Genomic DNA, 21,817 nt, shown 5'->3' with positions numbered 1-21,817 from the left:
TAGGGCAAAATGAGTGAATTAAGTATAATCTGAAAAGTTCAGAGGATACGACAGTCGAGAATTGCAAGGACTGATCATCACTGCCTCATATTTTCTTGGAGCTGCTAATATACTACCATTTGAGATTGTCCTGCACTTGCCATCAGGGCATTCTCAGTCGAGGTGTCTTTCCTCTACACGAGGACAAAAGGAAAATATATGAAAGCACTCGGCATTGGGTTCATACCTTTGGTCACAAAGAAATCTGAGTGGTTTATTAATCAGGAGACCTATTGCTAAAATGAGCTCATAAGTCGTTTCTCCCTTCTTTATTCTCCACACACCTACCAATGCCTACGACGTCAGATTCAGGCGCTCAAGCATTATCTCTCGTAGCTTGAATTTCTGGATTTTTCCACTTTGATTCAGGGGGTACGAGTCGACAAATTGAATGTAGCGGGGGACCATGTAATGCTGCACCTGTGAGAGGGATGTGATGATAATTCATTATTTGACAAGAAAAAAAATCCCATCGCAAAATTGCAGTTGACTCAATTTATTCTGTGAATATTACATCGCAATCCTTCCATTCAATACTTTCAAATACAAAAGCCATTTGCCCTTCATAACGTGGTAGTCACGGTAGTGTATAGTGCTGGCCTTTAAAGTTAAAGTTAAGAAATGAATACGAAAGTGAATAAAGGGTCCTTTTGTGTATGCCAGTGCCGGCATGGTGCGTAAGGCGTCAGCCGTGCATATTTACACGTCCCCCCCCCCTTTTTTTTTTTCTTTTCTTGCCTCTAAGTGCATGCATTGCTATTTTGATAACATCCGGAACTAATAAATCAATCATCGTCTAATGCAAAGCTCGACGAAAGGCAAACTCAATAAAACATTTTTTTTTTTTCGCGTGGGGGGGGGGGGGGGAGGGAGCCTAACCCACCGCCAAGAGTGTGTCATTAGAGCTGACTGCAGAAAATGGTTTTAGTGATCTAACTCTGAATACAACAGGAAACAAGCCAAATGACTGGGGAAATCGTATACAATATTATTGGTGCGTGCTGCGGCTCTTGAAAATTTATCTTTATTGAGTAAAATAGAGTAAAGAGTCTCTTTCTACCCTCGGTAGGTACGTAAATGGTCAATCTGCAGGATTTCAACCATTACTTGACTTAAGTTTTTTGATACTTCGAACTTCCCAGGGTGCGAAGAGAACCCATAGTCAGTGGCGTATCTAGGGAAAACGGCGCCCGGGGCAAGCGCGAAAATTGCGCCCCTAATTTCTGAAAAAGTGTTCAACCCCAACCCCATCCCGGTAGGGACTTTAAACCAAGTCCACATGATATGCTTTTTCAAGCACTTTAAAGGGGTCTTTTGAGGGTGATTTAAATGTAATGAATTTTGATAAATTTTGGCGAGCGAGCGCAGCGAGCGAGCCGAAAATTTTGGCATTTCAGCCTACAAAACATGGAATTTTTGTCATTTTTTGCTAATCAAATCTTACAATTCCAATCAAGATATAGTGACGGCCTTATAGACAACGATTTATACCAACAAACTACATTAGGAATTTCAAAAGTACTCTAAATTAGTACGCGCGATTTAGCCGAAATTTGTATATTTCCACGTCATCATCACGTTTTGTTCTTATCTCTTTTTTCTTTTTCTTTTTTTTTCTTTTTTTTTTTGATAAATTTTTGGCGAGCGAGCGAGCCGAAAATTTTTTTATTTCAGCTTACAAAACATGGGATTCTTGTCAATTTTTGCTTATTAAATCTTACAATTCTAATCAAGATATAGTGACGACCTTATAGATAACGATTTATACCAACAAACTGAGGACTTATAATACTAGTACTCTAAATTAGTACGAGCGAGTGAGCCGAAATTTGCATATTTCCGCGTCATCATTAAGTTTTGTTCTTATCTTTTTTGATTTGTTTTTTTTTCGCCCCCCCCCCATATGTTCGAAACCGTTGGCGTCCTCTCTTGATCCAATCGGCGATCGCTTCAGAACGAATGAAATTGCAGCCGCTGCTCCGTGTAACATTTTTCTTGCTTAATATAAAATGACATGTGTGAACACAATAAACATTGTCATTTTGTGCGCGTCATCGTCACGTTTTGTTCTTATCTTCTTCTTTTTTTTTTTTGATAAATTTTGGCGAGCGAGCGCAGCGAGCGAGCCGAAAATATTTCAGCTTACAAAACATTGAATTCTTGTCATTTTTTGCTTATTTAATCTTACAATCCTAATCAAGATAATAGTGACGGCCTTATAGATAACGATTTATACCAACAAACTGTGGACTTGAAAAAAATACTCTAAATTGTACGAGCGATTGAGCCGAAATTTGCATATTTCCTCGTCATCATTACGTTTTGTTCTTATCTTGCTTGATTTTTTTGCGCCCCCTCCCCCCCCCCCCCCGTATGTTTAAAACCGTTGGCGCATTCTTTTGATCCAATTGGCGATCGCTTCAGAACGAAAGAAATTGCAGCCGCTGCTCCGTGAAACATTTTGCTTGCTAAATATAAAATGACATGTGTGAACACAATAGATAGTGTCATTTTGTCCGCGTCATCATCACGTTTTGTTCTTACCTTCTTTATTTATATAAATTTTGGCAAGCGAACGCAGCGAGCGAGCCGAAAATTTTTGTATTTCAGCTGACAGAACATGGAATTCTTGTGTGAACACAATAAACATTGTCATTTTGTCCACGTCATCATCATGTTTTGTTTTTATCTTGTTTGATTTGGTTTTCTCCCCCCCCCCCCAACATTCTCCCTTCCCCCCTTTCCGGGCGAGTTTTTTTTTTTTTCTTCTTCTTCTTCTTCTTCTTCTTCTTCTTCTTTTCTTTTTTCTTTTTTCTTCTTCTTCGTTTTTTTTCTTTTTCTTCTTCTTTTTTTTTCGTTTTTTTTTCTCGTTTTTTGCGCCCCAAAGGAGTGGCGCCCGGGGCACGTGCCCCCTTTGCCCCCCCCCCCCCCCCTCCTAGATACGCCACTGCCCATAGTACATTATAGTATATTATGATGACCTCGTTCTAATGACGCTGTATAAAAAATTTGTTTGGTTTGTTTGTTGTCGTTTTTTCATCTCACGACACTGGTTAAAAAGCAATACATAATTTACTTAACATCAACATATTCCTAGTGCAGATGAAATGCTTTCCTTTAAAACACTCAAGCCACATAGAGGACGGTCAATTTGAACCGACCTTTCCCTTGCAGAAGGCGCGAATTTCATCCTCAGAACATGTTTCACCAGACTTTAACATCACGCATGCGCAAAGTTCCTCAATGAGTCTTTCATCTGGCACACCAATCACCTTCGAGTAAAAAAAAAAAAAAAAAAAAAATACATGAATGATAACAGTGAGAAATATCAAACCGCCGAGGAAACTAATATAGGAAGCCTGAATACTAACTTGCCATCTTGATGACACCTGTCTCCTGTTTGTTTTGTTTTGTTTTGTGTTATTTTATTTTGTTTTGGGTTCTCTTGCTTCTTAACAAAGAAATGCACTACAGAAGCATTAATAAAGCATACATAGCAGCTCAGGGATCTACGATATGCAAATAACAATTATGAGGAAAACATGTTTTATAGGGCTATTTGTATACTATATAGTTTAAACCAAACATGTTTTACCAACAGTCTTTAATACATACTGAGAATTTTCTGAATTAAAAGTTTAACTTTGGTGACAGTTATCGACTTGATATCTTAACACCTGGAGACTTTTCAGTGTCATCCTTCACTAATTTTTTGATATTTAGAAGTTACTTTGTTTCCATGATTTATGATGTCTGCGATGGCTGACAAACGTAGGCCTATATTTCTTGGATATGCTTTCAATAAAAATGCTAACACTGGGTTTTTTCCGAGGTATCCTATAACACAATGTCATGTCTAGCCCGTCCTACCTGGATGTTAAGGACTTTTGGATGGGTTAGGACGACTCGTTCTATGTTGGCAGGATAAATGTTGACACCGCCCCTAATCACGACATCCTTGATTCTGTCGATTACGCTATAACCGTCTTCATCCATCACACCTATATCACTGAAGAAGAAGAAAACAGATGGTGCACATTCAGTGATATTCAGTAATACCTCCGATTAAGCATCATCATGCATTAGTCATCATAGTTGGGATATCCCAGCATAACGGCCGACAAAAGCTAAAGGGGAAATCTCATTTGATAACATAACGTCACCAAGAATAGAATTTGTAGTCTATAATGTGTAGGTACAATTATCTGAAATACAAATTAAAATTTATAATAGTGTTAAAATGTCGAACTCGTTGAAACTGTACAAAGAGCTGTAGCGAGATTCGTCTATCGTGACTACAGACGGACTTCCTCAGTCACCACCGTCATCAGCTAACTGGGATGGAATGTACACTGCATGCACAGGTGTAAGATTCTTGCACACGCTACGATGTTTCACAAGAGTCACCATAACCTTTTCAATACAAATATATCTGTATGCCAATGTATGCCTCCATCACGCCATCACTATACTTTGCACGTCAGGACCATATCTCAAAGTTTACAATTCCAACAGCTACAAGACAAGTGACAGCCTGGGTCTTGAACTGTGCACATACCAAATACTGCGTTACAGTTTTACCATTTCAGAATTTGCCGTTTCATAGAAATGGCGTGTAAGGCAATGAAGGAATCGAGACAGTGGAATCGAAACTGTGTGTCCTTATATCTTGAAATTTAGTGAGATATAAGCAAAGATTTTTTTTCTTAACAAAACTCCACTCTCACCCAGTATGCATCCACCTCGCGGAATCGACAGATTGCTCAGTCCTCTCTTCATCGCCCCAATATCCCGTCATGTTGAAGGGACTCCGAACGCAAATTTCGCCCGGTGTGTTGACGGGGAGGACTTCCTCTGATGCAGGATCCGTTACTTTCACCTGATCACCAGCGCAACGTGTTGTCAGACAGACACGAATGCATGAATGCACGAATTTGTAACGCATGCATGTAGCTTTTCAATTGAGATCCAGATATCCAGAGACACAAAATGGTGCAACTGCGCTCAAGGCAAAAATGTGTAACATGAGTGTAGTCCAACATAGTGTTCAACTATTCTTCCTGACGTCGTTTTGACACAGTATGACCAATTTATTGTAGGGAATCCAAGGATGAGCAGCGTGTCAATTTAATGCACGAGTTTTCGTAACTCTTTGCACACAAGAATAACCTATTATGTTTGAGCGTCGTACAGTTAAGGAACGTAAAGGATGTTACAATCTCCCACTCAAAGTCAACAAACATAATAAATGATATACTCTCTGCCTAAAGATTTCAACGCGAGAAAAACATTCACGTCACGACAAATCATGACAGCTGAGATTGCCATAACCCTTGATATACATCTTCCTCTAAGAATTGACGTACCAATCTTTCATCTTTTAAACAATATATATTCTCACCAAAATTTACCCATGGCTATTATGAACTATGCAAACTTTGGGCTCGAAATCTCCGTGAAATTTTCAGGTGTGAAGTAAATGCATTTGGTGGATTTAACTCTAAACCAAACATAAGAGTTACACATCCCTATGAGACTGTTATAGAGATTTGTGTCTTGCTTAGTTCATGTCGTTGATCGATCTTCATTACATACAAATGGTTCTGGAAAGAAGTGCACTTATAGTGTTTGATTATCAATATACCTCAACCCAAGGCACTGGTCTTCCGACAGACGTCAATTTTTCCTCCTCAGGATCATCGACACGCGTGAATGTGACAGTGAGTCCCGTCTCCGCCATTCCATACAGAGTCTAGAGCGTGTTTAACAGAAACAAATAATACATTACCATCTTCTTTAGATGTATTTTCTCAGATTGCGTTTGTAAGTGTGTATGTTGGTGTTTGTTTTGCGTCTGTATACAGTATATATTATTGTAACTATAATAAATACATCCATATAGCAGGGCTCGACACTAGCGGTGGCCCGGTGGCCCGGGGCCACCAAAAATGAAAGTCGGGCCCCCAAATTTCCAAAAAGGGCAAATTTGGTGGCCCGCCTCGGGCCACCAAATTTTTTTGAAAAGTATGTCAACAAATTTGTAACTTTTTGCGCCGGAAATTACCAGTTAAATTTGTTTAAAGGATGGATGAAAAGGACTGAATGAGTGCCTGAGAGTGAGAGTTGCAAGTTTGTTGAAGTTTATTTATGAGTAGATATGTCCAACTTCTAATTCTTACTATCATAAAACTTAAATATTTGACTCATTAAAAAAAGGACTTTTAATGTTTTTTATTGGGGGTTTTTTTCGGGACACCAAATTTTTCTCTCGGGCCACCAAAAATTTGAAATTTAGGATTTAACCAAACAAAAAAGTTAGTGTCGAGCCATGCATATATAGTATTGTAATAATAGTTTATATATAAGTTTATACGTGTGAAGGTGTGTGTTGCATTTTTTTATCGCTATATCGAAAAAAAGAAAGAAAGAATACCAAGCAGGTGATGGCTGATATGACTGTCTCACACATAATAATGAATAAAATATTAATCCTCGTAACTGAACAGTGAGTCTTGTCACGAGTCGTATAGTTGGGATTCATACTTGTTTCCACGGTTGGTAGAGACACACGAACTTTAACTGTCGCAATGCAGTAAGTTGGTAATTATGTGCATTCAGTGTCAAAGGTTATCGGGGTATTTTGGGGTGGCATAATACCCCCTCTCTCCCCCCCCCCCCCCCCCATTCCACAGATATTTTCTCTCATCAGTCACTCATCCGAAGCTAAGTTTATCGCTTCCGGACATCCACCGAAGTGTATCGGATCGCAGTCCGACGAATCCAGCTTGTGTTGGTCGACTATCGGGTCAGTGTCAGACGTGTCGGGCGATGATCCAAGGAGGCAAGATCGTCCGACAGGGATCAAGCACGACCTGTGTGACTCTCACCTGATACTCGACCAACCAAGTCGGATTCATCAGACTGCGATCCGATACACTTCAGTGGGTGGCCGGAAGCGACAATCTTTGCTTCCGATGAGTGACGGATGAGAAAAAAAAAATCTCTGTGGAATGGGAGTATTACCGAGTGGGTTCAGTGGACTTACATGGACCCTGGCATTGCGCTTGAGATCAGCTTTTCTCGTAACTCTGTTGGCACGTGACTCGCTCCCGTGAGGATCTCTAGGTTAGACAACTCGTATGAATGCGATTCGGGTTGGTTGAGAATGTCGATGAGCATGGTCGGGACAGCTGCAAGTGTTCCGCAGCTGAAGGAAAAGAAGAAAGAAAAAGAAGAAGAAGGAGGAAAAGAAGAAGAAGGAGAAGAAGAAGAAGAAGAAAGAAGAAAGAAGAAAAAGAGGATGTGTTCAACGAGGAAGGTAGGACAAGCAGTCATATCAAATTAGCGTCTGAACATAGTCACACAACAAAGTATGTCCGTGTATTGTAAACTCAAGCGCTTCTCTGGGAGTTCGTAAATCTGTGTATGGATGTACTATGTGGCCCTTTTTTTCGTCACAAATTTTCAGCAGTTTGATTCTGATCTGCTTGTTTTCTGATTTGTCATTTCGATTTCATCGATTTGATTGCCGATTAACAAAATGACGGTAAACCTGTAAGGAAACCAGAAACGGATATGGTGTAGGCCCTACTTACCACTCCCCTTCCAAAGCCCCGAGAGTAGACTTTGCGTTGAATACTGCAGAAGGGAACACTGTCTTATCCCCTCTGAGCAGACAGGTTAACAGCAGGGGTGTATCCAGGATTTTTTCTGGGGGGGTCGTAATCAAAATTTTTGGACCTTTACCTTTGCGAGGGAGCGGAGCGACCGAGCGGGGGGAGGGTGTGGGAGGGGGGTGTCCCCCCTCCCACGGTAGGGAGTTTTTGAATTTTATATTTTAAAATGGGGCCATTTGGTGCATACAAAAGTGACTTTTTCGGCATGGCAGTGCGGCTTAGAAACAAGGTAAATTATGGCATATTAAAACTAAGTTACGAAATTTACACCACCTGGTCACTTTTTTTTTTCCTGTTGTAGGCCTATATAGAGTAAAAAGCCCTCAAAAAACAAAAATGTCTTTTACAAAAAGTGGACCTTTTGAAAATTTGGGGGGGGGGGGGGTCGTACGACCCTCCCGACCCCCCCCCCCCCCCCCCCCACCCCTTGCATACACCCATGAACAGACCAAATGTTCCGGCCGTGTGAAAGAGAGGGACGGGTAGACAAAACGCCTGAAAGGAAATAGCATTGCATTAGAAGGCAATTTTATACATCTCCTTCTTTCCATGGTATTAAAGGGCCGTAGTGATGATGACAATATTGTTATGATATCACAGTTTGAACGTAGATCACAGCCCGATGACACAGGTAGAATCATGCTACAATTAGGTTTTAATAGCTAATCACAAAATTGTAATCGCATCTCCAGGCTTCTCAGTTTTATTACTGGTGTATCAGGTCCAAAATTTCTTCTTCGTCTTTTTTTTTAAATCAGTTATATCATCATCTATTCCGTCACTTCAAGATTAATATGATTCCCACGAGATTCCGGTATCTGCATAGTATGGTTCTGCCATCGAGGCCTGTTACACCAGGCCTATTGAGTAAGTTACAAAGCAGAAACAATCAACACTATACACAGTGAATACTTACATTATTTTTGGGGGGGTTTTTCACTGAAAGAACGTGCACATAACATTATTAAAGGGATTGTATAGTTTTGGTTGAGACCTAATTTCAAGTTTCTAACATTTTTTGGTGAGATAATGAGAAACCTCTTATGAAATATGAAAGAGCATGTAATTCTATGAGGAATTGAATGCTTATTTGATGAAAATTGGTTTTGAAATGGCTGAGATATCCAAAAAAGAATGATTCTAATACAGTGTGGGACCCACACTTTATTACGATTGCTTTGTGTTACTTTGTTTTTGGATGTTTCAATCATTCCAAACCCGATTTTCATCAAATAAACTTTGAATTCCTCTTAAAATGGTATGCTCTGTACTATATCATACGTGTTTTCTTAGTATCTCACAAAAAGTTAAAAGCCCAATTCTTATCTCCACCAATACTGTACCATCCCTTTAATCATCTGTGTGTATGTGTGCGTGCATGTGTGTGTGTATGCGTGTGTGTGTGTATGCAAAGACAGGAAAATATTCTCACTCTAACCTTTATAATGTCGTCAATCCCTCGTACATGGTTGAGGATTCTCACGTTGTTTAGGATGTGGAAGTGCGTTAGACACGCTGCTTTTGGATGATTCCCAGTTGTACCCTGTTTTTCGTCAAAATCAAAATGGTGCTTGTTTAAATGGTAAACATGCGTGCCCACGCACATACACAAATTACAACCACCACACATACACGCATACAGGGCCCGATTCAATTTCGATGACCTATTCACCTACCGCCGCTAGCGGCGCTATAAGGTCGCCACTGGCAGTGCCGTATAGACCGATTCAAGTGACTGTTCATGGAAGTGCGCCCTCTTAAGGCGACGCCATTACTGGGGGCCAACCAGGCCGGGTCGGCAAGCGCCGTGCGTGCGAGGCAAGGGTGCCAGCGGCAGCCAGTGCTTTTACCACCCGGCGCCAGCCGGCCAGCTAGCTATCTCTGGCGCTGGCAGCGATCGACGCATCTGGATTTGTGACAACTCTAACGTCTACTTTTTTTTTTTTCGTTAGCTAATTAATAGAATTAAACAACTTATACCGACTATGAGCGAATGGGTAGATGGCATATACGGCTGTAGCCAAAACAAGGTAAATATCGGTACGATCCGTGAGTGGAATTGTAACACGTTAGACTCTACTTTCTTTTGCGATGACCTGGGTATAGGTACTCGCGTGCAAGTCCCTTAACATTAGATCTATATTCACATTTGTGTAAGAGGATAAAAAACACCTGGGGAGAACTATGGCTAGGCGCAGACAGACGTCTAGATAGTAAGCCTAGACTGTTAAGCAGTTAACTGATATAATTAAATACAAATAATGAATCAGTTTTGAGCTAGATAGTAGATATGGCGCTATCAAAGCAACTAATAAGATCAGTTAACTTAAACCTTTTTAGGCTTTTGCCTTTTCTCGGACCAGTGGGGTAAAGTCTGTCTAACGTTTTTTAGATCTTGACTAGAATTCTAGGCAACAGTCCAGACTAGATCTAGACCCGTCTAGACCTATTGACTTCTACCTAGAACCCTCTAACGTTAGCTACATCCTATATCATTTTCGGTTGTCACTAACTTCCGGCAAGTCTAACTAAGTAAACCAAACTGAAGGCAAATCTAGGCGTTTCTAAGCCGTACAAACTTAAGAAGTTAATTTACGTCGCCTGATGTCAACAACCAAACATTCTACTGTTTAAGGTCTAAGTAACCTTGCATTTAACATCGCGCTAACGCCTAAAATTATAATCTACAAAAGTGATTTTCAAATCAAAATTATGCTTATGAAACGGATGTTTGCCACCAAATTCAAATTCAGAGTTCCAGGCCCAATGGTCAATTTAATGCTGAACGCTTAGTGAAGAAGTAAAAATTTACAATATAAGATTTTTTTTTTTTTTACACATCTTGAAACATACATTTGGCTGTAGTGTAGGCTTTAAAATGTTTGTCATATACAATGTAGTATACTAGTAGCCAGGAAGTGTATTCTAACTTTTGTAAGTATTGCACCAAGCATTTGATATATATAGGGCCTATATATAATTTATATATATATATATATATATATATAGGCCTATATTTAATTAATTCTCAAAATCTTTGATCTGAACCATCTGTCTTCTAAAATGAACAACTTTATTTCACGAATATGAATATGCAGTGATTTAGCCTAATCAAGAGAATCTATTAGGCATAGGCCAAAGTTTGTTTCAAAAATCTGTGCATTTTTTATACCGCTGTGTTTCATTTAAGTGTATATTATATTCACCATGCGTCAGTAGTGTCTGAATTTTACACACTGACGTGCAGCTTCCGTTTCCGTTTTTTCGCCTGTTATTTTATTTTGTGCACCCAAACAACTGCACAATATGTGTTTGTTTTTTTCTGATCCTTTGAAGCTTTCATTAATTTTAGATCGATATGTCTGAATTACTCAATTTGTCCAAAAGAAAGGCATTAAATGCCGCTGAATGACTTTTCCACAGTGAGTAAAACAATCACAATTTTAGCGCGGCGGTCGCCGACCCAGCGGCCGCCGGCGGCGCATGCGGCCGCGCCCGGCTAATTATGCGCGATGGGTACGCTGGGCTGCTAGCTGCAAGTGCAACTCGCTGGGTAGCTAGCTCGCTGGGAGCCCCCGTTGGCCCCCAGTTATGGCGGCCGTTATAGCGCCGCTAGCGGCGGTAGGTGAATAGGCCATCGAAATTGAAACGGTCTATATTAAGAGAGTCTGGCCAACTCATAAATTGGACGCCATGTCGTTACCCAGCGTACAGTGCGCTTAAGGTTCTAGCGTGTGCGCTTGGGGGTTAGCGTTACGCGCAGGCGTCCCAAAGGCGCAAGGCACTGTATTGCTTGACTTTTTTTTTTTTATTATAGAGAGAGAGGGAGAGACACAGAGAGAGAAAGGGTGTAGGTTGGGGGAGGGACACTCTTTCATTCCATCCATGTTGAACAAAGCCAACAATCGTCAATCATTTTACACATTTGAATAGACCATTGCAGACACAAGCACCCAGGTATAGGGAAGCTGTCTAAAGGACATAATTCTTGAATATAAATATTTTTTTTTTTTTTTTGCTGTAAAAATAAAAGAAGAATTCACAGTATGCCGTGTCATACACTTTCACTAGACTGTATGCTATATTGTATTAGCAAGCTGTCCAGGGAACAAGAATATTGTACAACATGATAAATAAATTTACAATTCTAGCAGTGCACAGGCAATAGACGAATTCCACAGTTATTAACTTATTACTGTTTAGCACGTAAATAACCCTCAATTACCATCCTATTTAGTACCATATAGTCATAATGAAACAGACATGAAGGCCTTCTAGGTAATCCAAAAGGAAAACGCCTATGTACAATGTACAACATGAAACATCATTGGCAAGTGCTTATTATTTGAGATCATTTCATAATATACCTTAAAGGTATGTAAAATGATCTCAAATTGTTTAGAAATAGTTTTTAAAAAGACCTGTAATTGAACGAAAGCACAAATACCTGGATAAGATAATATGATGATTAGGGATATCCTCAGCGACATCCGTACCAAATATAAACTACACGTTCAGGATCATTTAATATAGATATAGTTTAAAAACAAATAAAATTGTCCAAGTGGCTACCGGCGTATACCTCAGCCATATTACATTGTTCTCTTAGCAGGTGTACAGTATGTCCCCCCCCCCCCAAAAAAAAAAAAAAAAAAAAAATCACAATCAGATTTTCGCATTGATAACACCCAATAGGATTAAACTGTTTAAATGCTACTTCAGAGTCTTGAAATACAATATCTTAGCTCTCAATTTGGTAAAGCGGTCACAGAGAAAAGTGGATTGTTGTAAAGCATGTCATGAGTCTGATTCTTACGATGCTCTTAATTGTGTGAGAATACAATATACAGAACTTGGAGGGAAGAGATTTCTGACATCTTCTACAAAACCCCTAATTTCTCTTTGACCACTGAAGCAAATCGAATGGGGTTTTCTGTAAATAATGTGGGCAATGAGTTATAGTTTCATACCATGAATTTGTATTTAGATTGATTGACTATTTTTAAAGATATCAATGCGGAGAGTCCCGTTGTAATTTTTTTTTTTTTTTTGGTACATACGGTAGAGTACGTCTAGACAATGTTACACGTCAGTTTCATATAATTGACAGAAAAAAAATGGCATGTTTGTCATAAGATATAATACGTCCAGTGTTTACTTTCCTTGAACTAAGTGTGAATGGATGACTTTTATTGTTTAAGAGAGCAAGTATTAAGGAATTTGAGCATTTTTTACTCGTCAGTTAACCTATCTATACTTCATGGCAATACCTTAAGTGGTTATTTTAAAAATATGTGGAAAATCTTGTCATTTGACTATTTTCACTTGACCTCTGACCATCATGGCCAAAATCTTTCCCTATAAATATACGCGTAACTGTGTAGTAATGATGGCATGCGAATACCGTGTTTGGTTTTAAGTTTTTGCATTGGGTAATCTCTAAGGTACGGAGGAACTGGGTAATAATATCCTAACAATAGATACTAGAATTTTAACATTTTACCTGACATTGATCCTTGACCTTTGGCCCCCTCCCATGACCCCACCCCTACCCCCCAATAAATGAATAAATAAATACTAGTAAATAAATCACAAGAGAATCATAGTCGCCGCAGTAAGTTTTGTCTGGAAATACATGTACTCACCTTCAAAAATTGCATGTAGATATGTGGGAAATAGTAATATTGTTTTAAGAATTTAACCATTATGTACATGATTTTGACCTTTCACTTTCACACAAAAGTTTATAAGCTAAAGACAAAACTTCGTCCACTCACACATATGCATCTTATGTCAAACAGTTTCATTACAAACGGTGTCCAAAAAATGATTACGGAATGAAGGACAGACAGAAGGACGGACGGACGACCAAAACAGATGCCTCAGGCTACACTTCGTACGTTATGGCGCTGGCATACAAATGTAAATCAAAACTTGGATAGTCTGAAAGACACCGTGAGGAATCCAAAGAAAACATATTATACAGTTTTCCCGTCGCACACTGATTTCTCACCTTTTTTTTTTTTTTCCTTCGTTTTGGATCTGTCGGAAAGCGGTGCATCATTACACATGAGTCAGGTGGTTCAAGCAACGCCATGCTGGGCAGGAATTTAGGCATGACAAATCTTCAGTTTTTCGCAGAAACATATCAAAATAACTTTAAAATGATATATTATATACCTTCTACTTCAATAAAGTAGACAACGGCAATGACAATTCATTATCCCCACTGCACCGTGACTGATATTGGGGATTTCCCAAAGGCAAACAAAATTAGCGCGTAGCTGCGCGTAATGAACAATGGGCACTGCGTATGAGCTTTGCTCGCGCCCGCGTGATTGACTTTGGTAACAACATGGCGCCTGTAGATCACGGGACCAGCTTTTGACCAATCACAGGCTTCAAAACACATAAGCCAAAAACCGAGTTGGCCAGACTCTCTTAATATACGGCACTGGCCACTGGCCATAACTGGGGGCCAACGGGGGCTTCCAGCGAGCTAGCTACCCAGCGAGTTACACTTGCAGCTCAGCAGCCTAGCGTACCCATCGCGCATAGTTAGCCGGGCCTGGCCGCTGCGCCGCGGCCGGCGACCGCCGCGCTAATATTGTGATTGTTTACTCACTTTGGGAAAAGTCATTCAGCGGCTTTTAATGCTTTTCTTTTGGAAAAATTGATATGAGTGATTCAGACATATTGATCTACAATGAAAGCCTCAAAGGAAGGATCAGGAAAACATATTGTGCAGTTGCTGGGTGCACAAATAACAGAAAAAAATGGAAATGGAAGCTGCACGGCAGTGTGTGAAATTCAGACACCGCTGACGCATGATAAATTAAGGCAAGAATTAAAGACGAGTGAAATACAACGGTATAAAAAATGCACAGATTTCGAAACAAACTATGTCTACTAGATTCTCTATTAAGTATTTTAATTGGGTTATCACTGCATATTCGTAAAATATGTTGTTCATCTTAGAAGACAAGTTTAGATCAAAGAATTTGATAATTCAGTGATTTTCTTTTCTTATCCTTGGTGTCCTACTTGCCAAAGTTAGAATACACTTCCTGGCTAGACTTTATTATTATGACAAACATTTTACAGCCTACACTACAGCTAAATAAATGTTTCAAGATGCGTTAAATTCTTATATTGTTTTCACTTCTTCAATGTTCAGCACTGAATTGACCATAGGCCTATTCAATTTTGACCTGGAACTCTGAATTTGACTTTTGATAAAGTGATACTTAAAAATACTAAACCATGGATGGTGACAAACATATCCGTTTCATGGATTCATACTAAGAAAGTATGATTTAAAAATCACTTTTGTAGATTATAATATTAGGCGTTAGCGTGATGTTAAGTATGCAAGGTTACTTAGACCTAAAACAGTGGAAGTTTTGGTTGTAAAAGTAGACATCAGGCGACGTAGTCGTTAGAAACGCCTAGACTTATATTCCGTTTGGTTTACTTAGTTAGGCTTGCCTGAAGTTATCGACAACCGAAAATGATATAGGATGTAACGTTAGGGTTCTAGAAGTCAATAGGTCTAGATCTAGTCTGGACTCTTGCCTAGATTTCTAGACAAGATCTAACGTTAGACGTGACCCTGCTGGCCCGACACTCCCGAGTAAAGGCAAAAGCCTGCCCTAAAAAGATTAAGTTAACTGATAGCTTGCAATTTATTGCGCCATATTTAGCTCACGATTCTTATCCATTGTATCTAATTATATCAGTTAACTTGTCAACAGTCTAGGCTTACTAGCAAGACGTCTGCCTGCGCCTAGCAATAATTCTCCCCAGCGGTTTTTATTCTCTTACACAAATGTGAATATACGGGGCTTACATGCGAGTACCCGAGTCATCGCCAAAGAAATAGAGTCTACAAACACTCACGGATCGTACCGATATTTACCTTGAAATTCAAGTTTTGGCTACAGCCGTATGTCATCTACCCATTCGCTCATAGTCGGTACAAGTTGTTTATAATTTTATTTATATTTAATCAGCTAGCGAAAAAAAAAAATGACTATAGTTGAGACAAAGCCAGATGCGTCGATCGCTGCCAGCGCCAGAGATAGCTAGCTGGCCGGCGCTGCGGCGCCGGGTGGTAAAAGCACTGGCTGCCGCTGGCATGGCACCCTTGCCACGCACGCAGGGCGCTTGCCGACCCGGCCTGTTTGGCCCCCAGTTATGGCGTCGCCTTAAGAGGGCGCACTTCCATGAACAGTTGCTTGAATCGGTCTATACAGGCAACATCCTAAACAAAAGACAAATAAACATCTGTCATCATGGCAATGTAGGCCTAGAAAAAAAAAAATGTGTGATTAGTTACCTAAGGAAACCGTAGGACATAAAATGTTAAGATGAAAAGTTACATTTCCCTTTTAAAATCGCGGATTGTTCATTCAGTTTATCCGCGTAGGTATCGCATTTCCTTGTATCAATGTAGAAACCTTAGCCCATTCAGATTGATTGAATTTGTTCTGAAATTCTCTATCTCAATTACACCCAAGCGTAAGATGGATTCGGTTTTATATTTTGTATTTGAAGAAAAGAGTAAAATGCAAGCAATATTAAGACACGTTATACTTACAGATGTAAAGACGATGTGGGCGACGTCATCAAACTGGACGGTCTTCTTGCAGCGGTGGATGACGTCATAATGCTCCTGTCTCCCTAGGGAGAGAACGTCGTCGAAAGTCAAAGCTCCTGGATGGTGTTCGTTGCCCATTGTAATAACAGATTGCAGTGACGGCATGCTGTTTTGAAGGGTATTTGGGGAAAGTGATCAGGGAATTTGTCCTTTTCTATGTTCTTATGTTGAAATGTTATGCTTCTTTGCAAGCATGACGAGAAAGTTCCAAAGCCAATTGCAGGGGTCCCGGAACTCTTTCAGTAAGGGGGGGGGGGGCTGGATTGGTGGAGGAGAGTGCTCTCGGTTGGTTGAGTCAAGAGTCAATGCGAATTCAGCCCCTCCCTTTCACGGGAAAAATCTGGAGGAGCCCTCAATGTCATTGTTTTTTCGTCTTTTTTCAACCAAACGTACGGGGTGGGGCTGTTCAGCCTCCCCCCCCCCCCCCCCGGTTTCGCGGCCCCTCAACTGGGAAAAAGTGGTTGGAAGCTATTTGATTTTGCTCCTTATGTATAGGTCATTCTGCATATTCATTCCCATCAAAATAGACATGACGGAGGTCTAGCCCGATTGAAGATTGCAGACCAATGTGAAGACAGAACCATCCCCTGTGACGTCCCGTGTGCAGAATACCCGTCAGTCGTAACCTTTTAGCAACCTTACATTGGTGAGTGAAAATAATTCAGTGATCTAATAAATTTGATATTGTTTCTATAGGATCCATCTAAGAGACTCTTAATATGCAGCTGAATAGCACGCTCATTAGTGCTGACAAGTCGCCTTACTGATGAGACCATTTTTCCCCCTTGAGACATTCCTTATGCCAAATCTCATGAAAACGAGGAAACTCTACAACACACATGACATACGGAAACATAATCATCTATAGGAAGAATTTGTAAGCCTGTAGATCAAAAGAGTCATGATTTGTAGACACAGATCGAATCATCATCCTACAATATAATGTAGGAGCTGGGCGGATCTGGAAAGATACAGATCACTGGTGGATGTTGTACCATGTACTCTAGACTTACTAATGCCACTGAAAAAAAGACGCCGGTGTTACTTTACCGTTTGCTTCGGAGTCGTCCGGGGTCTGCGTCCTTCAGCTCAGGGCACAGGTCGGCTAGCATCGCGTAGTAATTCAACATGCGGAATGGCTTTGACGCCACAATAGCTTTAAGCCCAACCTCTTTCAAAATAATGTGAATAAAGCATTCTTGATTATACAACCATCCAATATTATTATATCGATACAATGTTGATTCAACTTTTATCATTACTGTCAATAACATTGTCATCACGGGTGCTGTTCGTTATTCCGAAGGTTCGCTATACCGAAGGTTCGTTATTCCGAAGGGTCGTTAATCCGAAACACGCAAAATCCCTATACCAACAGGTTCGTTAATCCGAAAATTTGTGTCGTTATTCCGAAGGTTCGTTATTCCGAAGATTGGTTAATCCGAAAATGAAATTCGGAACAATGAACCTTCGGAATAACGAATCTTAGGAATAAAGAGCCTTCGGAATAACGAACATTCGGAATAACGAGCTGTAACCGTCATCACCATCACCATGACCATCATCTTCCTCGTCATTACTGTTTTCATCAACATCATCACCATTATTTCACTAACAATTTCTCCTACAAACCAGATAAGGAAATAGAGAATTAAAGCAGCAGACACCTCAATGTCGAAAAGAAGAAGAATGATAATTCCTGTCAGGTTTTTTTTTTTATGATCGTTTGTTTCATGTTTGTGTTGTGCTGTTCAGCAACATTGTTGTTTATTTGTTGTTTGTCGTTGCATTGTGAAATGGTCCCAGATGTTCTTGTTTGATTTTCTATCCCGTAAAATCGAAATTTTAACACAATCATTATAAGCGTGGAATCGGGCGTGGTTCTTCGGATCAAACGTTAAAGGAGGACCGGAGTGTAAAGGTGCAAGAAACCTATACACTCACAGACGTCAAGAACCCCGACTTCATGCAAATTATTAAGGACCAGAATGAATTGGACCAGAATGAAGCGCATTGAAACCCTGAAGTGTGTGAAATGCGCTATATAAAAAACCAGCTATTATTATTATTATTATTATTATATGCGATAGATTGGTGGGTGGGCGAGATACAGAGCAAAGGTGAAATTGTAGTTACTCTTCTGACTTTACAGCACCATTGGTAAGTTTTTAACGTTGTCTTATAAATTTCTGTTGTAAGTTTTTGTTTCCAGATGAAGAAGACATGATGATGTGGGCATGAATACTAATTAGCTAGAATACCTGAAAGTATATATTCTGATAGTTAGAGGGCTCTGGTGAAAGCTATCCATATCTAAACAGAGGCAATAGCTTGTTTGGGGATTATGATTTGACGTGTGTGTGTGTGTGTGTGTGTGTGTGTGTTTACATGGTTAATTACAGGTATTTACGTTTAAGGAGGATCTGTGTAAATGCGTACCTTTTTGATGGCAAATTCGATGTCACTCGTCAAATAGGCAGGATTGAGGTTAACCAAGGTGGCGCCAGTACGAGTTGTAGCAAACATGGTCAGCACCCATTCGAGCGAGTTCGGCCCCACTCGATCACCATGAACGATACCTATCGATACCAAGCCTGCTGCCAATCTATCCATCTGAGAATTATTAAAAGAGGGAGAGAGAGAAAAAAAGTCAGAGTTCTTAAGAGCATCATGTTGTTATATTGAAAGAAAAAAAATCATGCAAGAAACAACAGTGCTATATCCAATGGCAAACAATGCATTTGTACATGCATGACAGAATTAAGATTATCTCCAAAATATGAAAAAAAAAAATCAGCTTTACCTCTGAAGGATCTCATCGTTAAAGTTTCAGGGGGTTGTTTTGTTTTGTTGGGATTTTTATGGCCATGTTGACTGATATTCGTAACGCTATATTGCTGAAGACAAATTGTCTAACAGCAAACGATACACTCACAAGATTGACTTATACTTTTTTTTAATGTATATGACAGTGAGAAAAAGAGAAAGATAAATCGTAAATAGTTAGTGGTAGAACTGAAGGTCATTCTCACTTCGTCTCGAAACTGACTAAACGTCCGCCTGTATCCATCCTCCAGAAAGACAAGAAAATCATTGTCGTGGAACTTCTCGGTGACGTCATCGACTGTGTTGCCCAGCGTCTTTCCGTGGCCCGCTGGTATCGAAGGCATGACCACTAACGTAGCTAGTGCTGTTGGTGCGTATGCTACACACACACACACACACACACACACACACACACACACACACACAATGACACAAAATTATGATATAGACTGATTATACGTGAGAACTGTACAAGTTGAATGAACCTGTGCACGTAGTACATAGTGAGAAGTGGAATGTTCAAAGCAGATATTTTCATTGGCCGAAGTTTCGGTCCTTTAGTGGACTTTCCTCAGGGCTGCAAAGGAAATAACATCATTCTACCTATTAAAACCCTGCTTTCTAAATTCCTTAGATTGGAAATCAATCTGTTTTTGTGGTAAGGGACAAATCCAGAATAAGACAGAGAGAGAAAAAAAAAAGATTGACTTCTAAATCTATAGATTGAGAATTTCAATATAATTTTGGATTTGTCCCTGATCTCGATCTAAAAAAATATAGAGAGTATAAAGATTTTGCGATTGAGCTAATTTTATGGGGAGAAACACGATATCATGGATACCATACAATAATTATAATGTTTAACACATAATAAACACAACCTAATATAGGCGTATAAATCTACAACAAAATTTTGCCAACATATCCTAAAAAAAGAATAACAGCCTGTGAACATCCTGTAAAGTAATCGGCAAAGAAAAGTAAATACAAGAAATTCACACTATACCATCAAAATTAGTGAAAATGAACATTTTCACGCGAAATTCACTCCAATTTCACTCTAAATTCACTCTTTTTTGTATTCACTCCTTCAAGAGTGAAAATTTTCACTCGATTTTTTTTTTTTTTTTTTTTTTTTTTTTTTTAAGAGAGTAATGTGAGAATGTCGTGAAACCGATGAGACATGTCCATTACTCTAATCGCTGCTGGGGGAGGGAGGTTGAATTGACGTTATTCCAGGGATGATGATAGCGTGATTATATAAATACAGGTCTATTATCAATGATCAACGCTTGGAAACAAACAATCAAAAAGTCCTGAAGTGACCTTGACTGACACATTCTGTTGTACATCTATAGGATGCAAACATTAACTATTTACGTCGTTGTTTGATCTATTTCCTTTGAAAAAGATATATATTTATTTTGATTATCCCACTGAAAGATGTTCCCCTTTAAGTATAGGAATAGTCACTGCAGTGTTAACCTACAACCTACGGAAACCTGATGGTGATTGGTGCAAAGTAAAAACTCTTAAGAATCTCGCAACGAATCACACGTGATTTTTAACATCGTCGATTCAAAAAAGATAGCAGTATCGATATAAACGAACAAGTGTATCAATGATACATATAAATGTTTTTTAAAAAAGTGAGTAAAATGTTGTGACCAATGGGCGCAGAGCGCGCTTACACTGACGAAATCAACATCATGTAAATAATTAGCTCATGAAGGACTAGTCAAAGTCGAATTATTCATGAATAAAATGTGATACTGATCAGCAAGAGAAAGCGTCTTCATTTTTGTTTTCTGTCTATAAAACACCCATACCATTAGGCGTCAAAATATGCAACTTATTTATCATAATATAGACTGCTTCCTTGGAAAAATCACTGCATCAAATCATTCTTAATTTCAACTTCCAGACCAAAGAAGTTAAGCACTCATTATTGGGAACTGTGTGACATCTCACAATGTGGTATAAAAACAATCAAGGTCTAGTTGGGTGATTTGAAATTCTAGCTATACGTGTACCTCTACATCACAGTGCCTTGTCCGGGCAGCGGCTCGCTACCAAAAGTTTTGGCTCTTACTACAGTATTGTAAGTGCAGTTTCAGACAGCGCTGACTGTCAATAAGAAAATGTACACAAGACCAAGAAGATTGTTAGAAGGTTAAATAAAATTGGAACATGGTGGTGATAATTTTCTTTTAATTTTAGAGTTCCACATGTTTTTGTTGCATAGTAACCATGGTATTAGAAGAGATAAGTGAATAAATCATTAAATTCATTGTTCAAGAAGTTTCAGATTGTCAAGTTTGAAGTTTCATTTCCACTGCACTTCTCTCATAAGAAAGAAAATGAAATAAATGTGATTTTATCATAGTAGATGGTATTATACGTTCAGAATAAGCAATCATTAACATAATAATGCAGCATAAAAACATGACATTCATGTTAGATATGGCATACAGACATGCAATCCCGTTATAATGAACACGGTTATAGTAAAATACAACGAAGTTAAGATTCAGGTCCAAAAATAATTGTCATTTCATCTTTATGTACTATAGGCCTTATACTATTCAGCTGTGACGAAATATAAAGAAAGAAAGCT

General features: G+C 39.3%; 1 pseudogene; it reads right to left on the bottom strand.

Annotated features, from left to right (window-relative positions):
- Positions 1-333: 333 nt before the first annotated feature.
- LOC140235397 (medium-chain acyl-CoA ligase ACSF2, mitochondrial-like) lies at positions 334-20,908 on the bottom strand (annotated as a pseudogene).
- Between the last annotated feature and the right edge of the window lie 909 nt (positions 20,909-21,817).

Source organism: Diadema setosum, chromosome 11, assembly GCF_964275005.1.
Source record: "Diadema setosum chromosome 11, eeDiaSeto1, whole genome shotgun sequence".
In the NCBI taxonomy this organism is placed as follows: Eukaryota; Metazoa; Echinodermata; class Echinoidea; order Diadematoida; family Diadematidae; genus Diadema; species Diadema setosum.
The sequence above is the reverse complement of the archived record's forward strand: the minus strand, read 5'-3'. Positions and strand labels throughout refer to the sequence as shown.